This window comes from Biomphalaria glabrata, chromosome 4 (assembly GCF_947242115.1).
Source record: "Biomphalaria glabrata chromosome 4, xgBioGlab47.1, whole genome shotgun sequence".
Classification (NCBI taxonomy): domain Eukaryota; kingdom Metazoa; phylum Mollusca; class Gastropoda; family Planorbidae; genus Biomphalaria; species Biomphalaria glabrata.
In genome coordinates this window covers 875,946-884,339 of record NC_074714.1, presented here as the reverse complement: position 1 = coordinate 884,339, position 8,394 = coordinate 875,946, and the positions used below count along the sequence as shown (strand labels likewise).

The 8,394-nt window shown below is 29.7% G+C and overlaps 1 long non-coding RNA gene across 1 annotated transcript; it reads right to left on the bottom strand.

Moving 5' to 3' along the window:
• Nucleotides 1-775: 775 nt before the first annotated feature.
• Nucleotides 776-6,411, bottom strand: LOC129926067 (uncharacterized). Its single transcript, XR_008777750.1, has 8 exons — nt 6,272-6,411; nt 4,845-5,818; nt 4,647-4,741; nt 4,344-4,485; nt 4,155-4,249; nt 3,746-3,933; nt 2,064-2,192; nt 776-945 (listed from the first exon to the last, which is right to left on the bottom strand). It is a non-coding gene; the product is annotated as an uncharacterized LOC129926067 (long non-coding RNA).
• Between the last annotated feature and the right edge of the window lie 1,983 nt (nt 6,412-8,394).

The following is an 8,394-nucleotide window of genomic DNA, read 5'->3' as shown; positions in this document are numbered from 1 at the left end:
AAGTCAACTTGTTTATGCAATAGTACATATCACTGTGAATTGGAGATCCTTTTTTTTTTGTCCAATTAAGTACTGGGGTGTTAAGACCATGCACATTAACACATAGTTGCTACAATAGTAACTTTAATCATCCCAATCTCCAGTAACTTGAATCATCCCAATCTCCAAGTGGCAAAGTGAAAGTTGATGGTGATTCACAACTTTTCATTTTTGTGTTTGAATTCCATATTTAGAATACATTACTATTGAATTAATCCAAATGACAAAGAATCCAATTCCATTATTTGTTGAAATATATTTACATTTATACAGTTGGAATTATTTCAGAGCAATGCAGTTTTTCTGAAAAATTTAATAGGAACATCCACATATTTTAACTGAAATTAAAATGGTATATCACTAAGTTTAACAAATGAAAATTCAGTTTACTTTCATAACTAGACACTACTAAAACAAATACAATACAGATTTCTTTAACTAAACAGGTGAACTTACAAGTTGTGTGTGAAGTGTTTGTGAAGTAATTACTGACATCATAATATACAAAACAAATACAGGAACCATGCATACATATACAACTAATGCAGGATATTTAAAGTATTATGCACATACAACATACAACTAATGCAGGATATTTAAATTATCATGCACATACAACATAAAACTAATGCAGGATATTTAAAGTAACATACACAAACAACATACAACTAATGCAGGATCATCACTTTACAAAAAAATAAATGCTGTGAAGTATAAGAATATTTCTTACCTTGTTCTTAATATGGCTCCATTTGAAGAAATGGCAGACGAACTTAAGATAAAACATGTTGATCATTTGTAGATCGGTAGAATCTTTTCACAGTGAGAGAGACGTTTAATGTTCCATCAGTAGCCTTGAAATGTTCATCCTTTTTCCTTGACCTCATGTTTAATTGACCATTTAGTCTATAAGTGAGATAAGAAAAATGCACTGTTTAACAAATACATCACATTTAAATGCATAACCTTTAAATGCAATATTGATAAAATTTCTTTTCATTCAAGAAGAGCTTTTTCTGTCTCAGACCTAATGTTTAAAAAGAATGTGTTTTTTAGTGATGGTCATTTTGTTTTCAAATAATAGTCATACTATCTCACTGTGTGATGGAAAAATAGAAAAGGTTTAAGAGACTTCATGGTATTTTAATGTCAATTTTTTTATGTATCTCTCTTTGATAGGAGGTATAGTGGCTGAGCGGTAACACACTTAGCTTATAAAGTTGATGTCCCAGGTTTGAATCCTGATATTTTAAATTTTGGGACCTTTGGGTACGTCAAGATTCTACCCAACTCTAATGGGTACCTGACATTAGTTGGGGAAAGTTAAGGCGGTTGGTTGTTGAGCTGGCCACATGACACCCTGGTTAACTGTGGGCCACAAAACATGACCTTTACATCATCCTTCCTATAGATCGCAAGGTCTGAAAGGGGAACATTTTTTTAAATAAGAAAATCACATTCAACTTTTCATTTGGCTATATACATAAATGTGCCACGAAGAATGAAGCAAATTGCTTATTTTAAATTTTTAGGAAGTAATGCAGTCTAATGTGAGTTCATTAATTTGTGTTTTTAACCCAACAGCTCCATCTTTTAGGTTTTGAAATGCTATCCAATTAAACAAAAGGAGGTAACTAATTTTTTTTTAAAATAATAATTAAATAAATAAGTAAATAATACAAACAAAATAAATAAATTACATAAATAGAAAAATATAGCTAGTTTTAAAATACTTCAAATATAAAAAGTAGAAGTACACATTTTAAAAATATCTAATTTCACAAGTAGGCCTTATAAGCTACCCTATCTAGACTTTTATTTAAAATATTTTTAGAAAAACAAAAGACTATACAGATCTGGCTTAAGTTTTGTGTTTCGGTTCTAAACTAGCTCTTATTGTCTGAAAGTTTAAGAAACTATTGCTAGGGTCCTAAAAAAATACATCAGAATTAGGCTCCTATTGTAAAAACAATGCATCTTAAAGCAAAAGCTCTTGGGTTATAGTGTAAAAAAATATTTATTACCTTGATATGTAGATCACTAGATAAACTTTATGACAATAAAGTTGACAGTGGGGAATCAAGGCATCAGTGAAGAATCAGTGCACAATGATTGAGCCACTAACCTCCAGATCAGTAGCATGTAGAGTCTGTCTTTAAAAAAAAAAAACTTGAATGTTGAAGCAAATTTACAAATTGAAAGAAAAATGTCAATCTAAAAAAAAAAAAAAAAAAAAAAAAAAAGGAAACAGTAATAGCCCTTGCCCAAGTGTATTAATATATATATATATACTAGATATATTTTACCAGCGACCCGCGGGTCTTTATTTGCTTATTACTGTCGATATAGTGTTTTTAAAACATTTAAACGAAATAATAATGTAATAAATAAAGCGAATGTGTAAATGTAAAAATAGTATGAATGAAGCCATCAAATCAAAATAGCTAATCTACTTAAATCCATTTTTTCAAATTAAAACATTTGCTTGTAGGCCTACATATATTTGATTAAAATTTGAAATGAATAGACTTAATTTTGTATGTTCATGTGTTAAAGTATAAAGTAGATCTTGAGGTAGACAAAGATCTAGATCTAGACTAATCTAGAGTTAAAAATTGGCTTTTATAGAGTTCATTCTGTGCTGCGCATGCGTGAACTTTTTTCATGAATGAATATAGGCCTATCTCAACACGGCTACGCAGCTTTAGCGAACAGCGAACGAATGTATTAAAAAAATTTAAATGTTACTTTGATTAAAATATGAAATGAATGGACTATAATTAGTATGTTCATGTGTTAAAGCATAAAACTATCTTTGCAAAAAAAAGTTTTATCATCTTAGAGTTCAATAAGAGTTTTAGACCTAGGCATAGACTATAACGAACTAATGTAAAAATGATTTTGTAACACAAATTTGAAGGTTAATTTTATTAAATAATGAAATAAATAAACTATATTTTGTATTTTCATGTGTCAAAAAAAAAAAAAAATAAGTGCAAAGTTTAGTTCTAAAAAAATTAGATCTAGATCTAAATCCTTTCGATCTTTTCTCATGTCAACATAGTAAACATCGCCTAGATCCATAAAATACTATAGCTGTAATAGAGCTGGTCTTTTTTTTTTTTTTTTTGATGGTCTTAAGTTTGTTTTAGGGCCACAATACATACACTACGGTCTAAGTTGGTACCCAAGGAACATTTCTGCCAAGTTTTATCAAGTTTTTATTTCTATACTGGAACATACATACATACATACGCCAAACATTCTGCTTTATATAATATATATATATTAATAAAATATCAACCTTACAAATCAGAAGGTAAGTTATTATAAAAATGTATGCACCATTCAAACAGTAAATGTGAAGCAGCTCTTGTGTGGTTGCAACTACACCACCTTATTAAAAGTTCACATTTTGGTCCTAATTTGTTAACTTTAGAAGAAAACATGTAGCTTATAAACCTAAAACTAGAGCAATGTTTGAAAATTTGCTGGCCAAACAACCCATGGTTAACCAATGGCCATAGAAACAGTTGAGCTTGACACTATCTGACCCATGATCACTTGGTCTGAAACGAGTACTCTAAAACTAGTACTCTAAAACTAACATTTTATGTTTTTATAACAGATTTTTATATGCTTTTAAAATTTATTTTTTTTTACTTTGCTTTAAGATATTTGACTGGTACACTAGAATTCAACTCACCTATTGTTCTTAGAGAATTAACTAAGTAACCTTGGACACAAACTTGATCTCCTTGGCCTGACATATCCAGACTCATGACAGTAAAGTGGGTCACTACCAATGCAAGAAAGGTGTACACACTGTTTGGCAGAGTGACTTGGCAATGAAGACTTGTGTATCATAGGGGTGCACTGCTGATAGCTGATACCCTGAAAACAGTTTGTGATTACATAATCTTATTTGATTGACCTAAATGTGGTAAATTAATAAATGCCTTTTAATATTATATTAGTTATGATGATGCATTGTCCAAGGCTAAGTAATGCATCAAATAAAGATAGTTATCTAACAAAATAAATACCTATAGCTTTTAATATTTTCTTCTTTTGTAAAATTTGTTTGGTGAATGAAAATAAAACTTTGTACTCACTGTGTAGCCATCTTCATAGTCTTGAGAAATGAACCAGACAGACCATTAGACATTTGTTGATATGCAGTTCAGGGTTATGTTAACCAAATCTAAGGCTTGACCAAAACACAGAAAATAGTTCAGAATAATGTTTAAAAAATTTGAATAAATTGTTTCAGAATTAACTGTTGAAGAAAAAAAATGTCTTACTTTGGCTTTGAAAGCTTTAATTCATACAAATGCCAAAGAGAAAACTGTAATCATCTGATAGCAGATTACCAAGGAATAGTAGTTGCTTGGATAGGATGACAAATTGGTACTGTTGGCAACAGAATGTTTGCTTGTTAAGATTCTGAAATATGGAAACATCATATACTGAATTAGAATCTCTCTTAAAATACACTATCTCATGATATTAAAATAACATTGTTATATAATAATAGTAAAATAATTTAATTTCCATTATCTTTTTTGTAAAATGTGATTTGAATGAAATTAAAACTTTGTACTCACAGTGTAGCCATCTTCATAGTGTTAAGAGATGAACCAGACAAACCATCAAATATTTGTTGATATGTAGTACAGGAATATGCTAAGCAAATCTGAAGCTTGACCAAAAACACAGAAAAATGTATAACAAGTTATTTTTAACATGCAATGATAAATTATTTTAGAATTAGCAGTTAAAGAAAAGAAAAAATTAAATCTTACTTTGGCTTTGAAAGCTTTAATTCATAAAAATGCCAAAGAGATAACTGTCATCTGATAGCAGATTACCAAGGAATATTTGTTGCTATCTCATGATATTTAAAATAACATTGTTTCTATGAAAACAATAGTTAAGCCTATAAGTATTGCATGGTTTGACTATGTTAAATAAGATATGAAGGAAAAATACTTGCCCTATAATTAGACTTCCCATGATGTTTACTTCTAGTTTCAATTTCTTCATTCATATATTTACCTGACCTGTCTGTTTACAGCTTTGGCTTTTATCTTCCAGGCTAGTAGTTGATTAGTAATCAATACTCAACATCTTGAACTGATTAAAAAAACAACAACAAGGTAAATAAATAATTGTATAATTACACATTAAGATGCAATTATTATCATTTGAATTCAACCAGATATCAAGTAGCTGAGCATTTAAACAAATAAATGGCATCTAATAAAAAATTGCTATTCAAAAGTCTTAGTGAAGATACTGGGATTTTGACTAAGCTTCATAATGAGATAATCCCCAATTGGATCTAGCTCTTTAAATGTTAAAGTGGAGAAAATTTATTAAAGTTGTTATGTATACATTTGAAACTAATTACCACAAGGCTAAGAGATAACAGAAAACAAATATTCTTAAATTGTTAGGAAAATATTTAAAACATTTTCAATTAGCATGCAATAAAAAAAAATGCAATTAAAATATACAAATACATAGAAAAAAAATATACTTGCTTTGATAGGTCTGTAGTAAGAAACTGATTCTTTTTTAACATACATGAAAAGAAATGAATTAAATTAAAGTAGTTAAATGTAACATTGGAAAGAACCACTTGCCTTAAAAAGATGGTACAAGCTTGCTACAATTCTGATTATAGGTGCTTTTTATTTCTCAGATGTCTCTTAGTCATAGTTCTCATAATCTAGATCCCATTTCTAGATCACTTGGCTGTAAACTGCATTTGGAACTGAAAATGTTATAAATATGAGAATATGGATGTTATGACTGCAAAGAGAAAGAGTTTATTTTGAAGATATTGACTTTATTACCAAGTTAGTAAGGCTAAACCTGAGTTTACCTATCTCATAAATAATACATCAATCATAATCAGGCTTTTCTAATATGCATATATTTAAAACTAGTTTCCAAAAACTAAGATAACAGAAAAATATACAAAGTGTTATGTTAATATTAAAAACAAGTTTAATTAGCATGCAGTACAAAGTCAAAAAAAACTATACTATTACTTACTGTGCTGCTCAATATCTATATATACCAACTGCCTGCCTATTCTTTATTAAGCAAGCATCAAAAGAAACTTAAGTCTAAATTACATAAATTATAGCATTTGAAGCAATGTCTTTGGAAAAAAAAAAATTGATCATCTTATCTTCACTACTTTCCATCACAACACCCTCACCTGTTCCTTTGTTGAACTGCTGGGGCACCACACACAATCTGTCAACTGTCCTTCACTTCGCTCACAAGGCTGTACACCTTAATATCTCGTTCTGAACATTTTTAATGTGATATGAAGCTTGTGTTGAAACTTTGGCTGCTAACAAAAAAAAGTTTGAATTCATTATTTCGAGATGCACATCAAGCATTATGAAATTCAACCATTGTTATGCATATATTTTTAATTACAAAATGTTCTATAAAATCAGAAAATTATTCTTTAAATGTTATATAAACATTAAAAATATATTCTCAAATTGCATGCAAAAAAAAAAAAAAAAAAGAACATAACTGAAACATTAAAAAAAAAAAACAAAAAAAAAACAACTTGCTAGATCAGTAGTTCCACAGCTTTCCTGTTCCTAATTAGCATACTTCAAATGAAACAATGAATTTAAATGAAAAATGCCTAAATCACAATGAATGGATTACTTGCCTTAAATAACACTTTGTAGCATAACACTTTACACATGTTTTAACTTCTGACCAGTTCCTCACAAGTGATGGTTATAATCATTAGATAACTAGACATTGATCTGAAAATGTTCACAAATTTTATTATGATAATGAATATATAAAACATTGGACTATGAAATCAGAGTTGTTAAGTTTTTTTGAAGATAAAATTTCAACTTAACTATTAAAAATAGATCTATAAAAACTATATGAAGCTTAATGAGTTATTAATTAACATAATTATTCTTTAAATAACTTCAATTAAAAACATGCTCAATTTGCATGCAATAACACAAAAGATAAAGCAACACACAAAAAAAGAATGAAACTTACAGATATTTGCTTTGCTAAATCAGTGGTTTACTAGCTTGCCCTTGCTTATTAGGAAAATTTTATGACAATGACATTAAATTCAAAATTGTTAAATTCTACCTTTGTCAATGACTACTTGCCTTAAAGAATGCAGGCATCCTTGATACACCAATTTTTTTAGCGTTTTTATTTACTGTCTGCTTCTCAGAGGCAATAATTTCTAGCAATCTGTATGATGTTCCCTTTTTATATTACAAAGAAGAGATCTGTGTTTTGATCTGAAAAGAAAAGTTAAAAACTATTCATTACAACACTCCTGTTTAAAATATAATTGGTTGCTAAATTTTTTAAACACTATTATTATAGCTTTTATATAGCGCAACTTTCATGCCTATAGCATGCTCAGAGCGCTTTGGTCCAATCTTATTTGTGGACCAGTGGGGGGGGGGTATCTAGGAATTGGTTTTCCGTGCTGCCTTTAGGCGCTCAGTAAGCGCAACTCTGCCCGAGTCGGGTGTCGAACTTCGAGCCCCCTTCTAAGTAGCCAAGACAAGACAAGGTCAAGCACACTTAGTCTCTCGACCACGCTTCCCACTTGATCTAAGTTATATTTCTAGCATAATAAGGCACCATCTTTAATACAAAGGACTGTGAAGGTTATGGATAAGCAGACAGTCTTTAATACAAAGATTATGGATGAATGACACCATCTTTAATACAAAGATTATGGATGAGTGACACCATCTTTAAAACAAAGATTATTATGGATGAGTGACACCATCTTTAATACAAAAATTATGGATGAGTGACACCATCTTTAATACAAAGATTATGGATGAGTAACACCATCTTTAATACAAAGATTATGGATGAGTGACACCATCTTTAATACAAAGATTATGGATGAGTGACACCATCTTTAATACAAAGATTATGGATGAGTAGGCCTGCAGTATTTCACATGGCTATGCAGACCAAGTTGTCAATGCATATTTCGACACAAATGAACAACTTAAGACCTAAAATCTTAACTAAGTAACTAGTTATGTTATTAAGGCAGCATTTTCTTTTCACAAATATGATAAGTACAAAGACCACTAGAATCTCAATCTAGATTAGAGCTAGATCTATCTAGACTTTTAGATACTAAGAGTCTCTAGATCTAGATACAGATGAGCCGGTTATCGTTATCGTGACGTAAGCAAATTTACTTTATCTAAAAGGCCTATATTCCCTATAAGAGTGAATAGTCTATATCTATAATCCATATTATAGTCTATAGCCTATACATCTCTAGAATCTAGACATAAATTAATC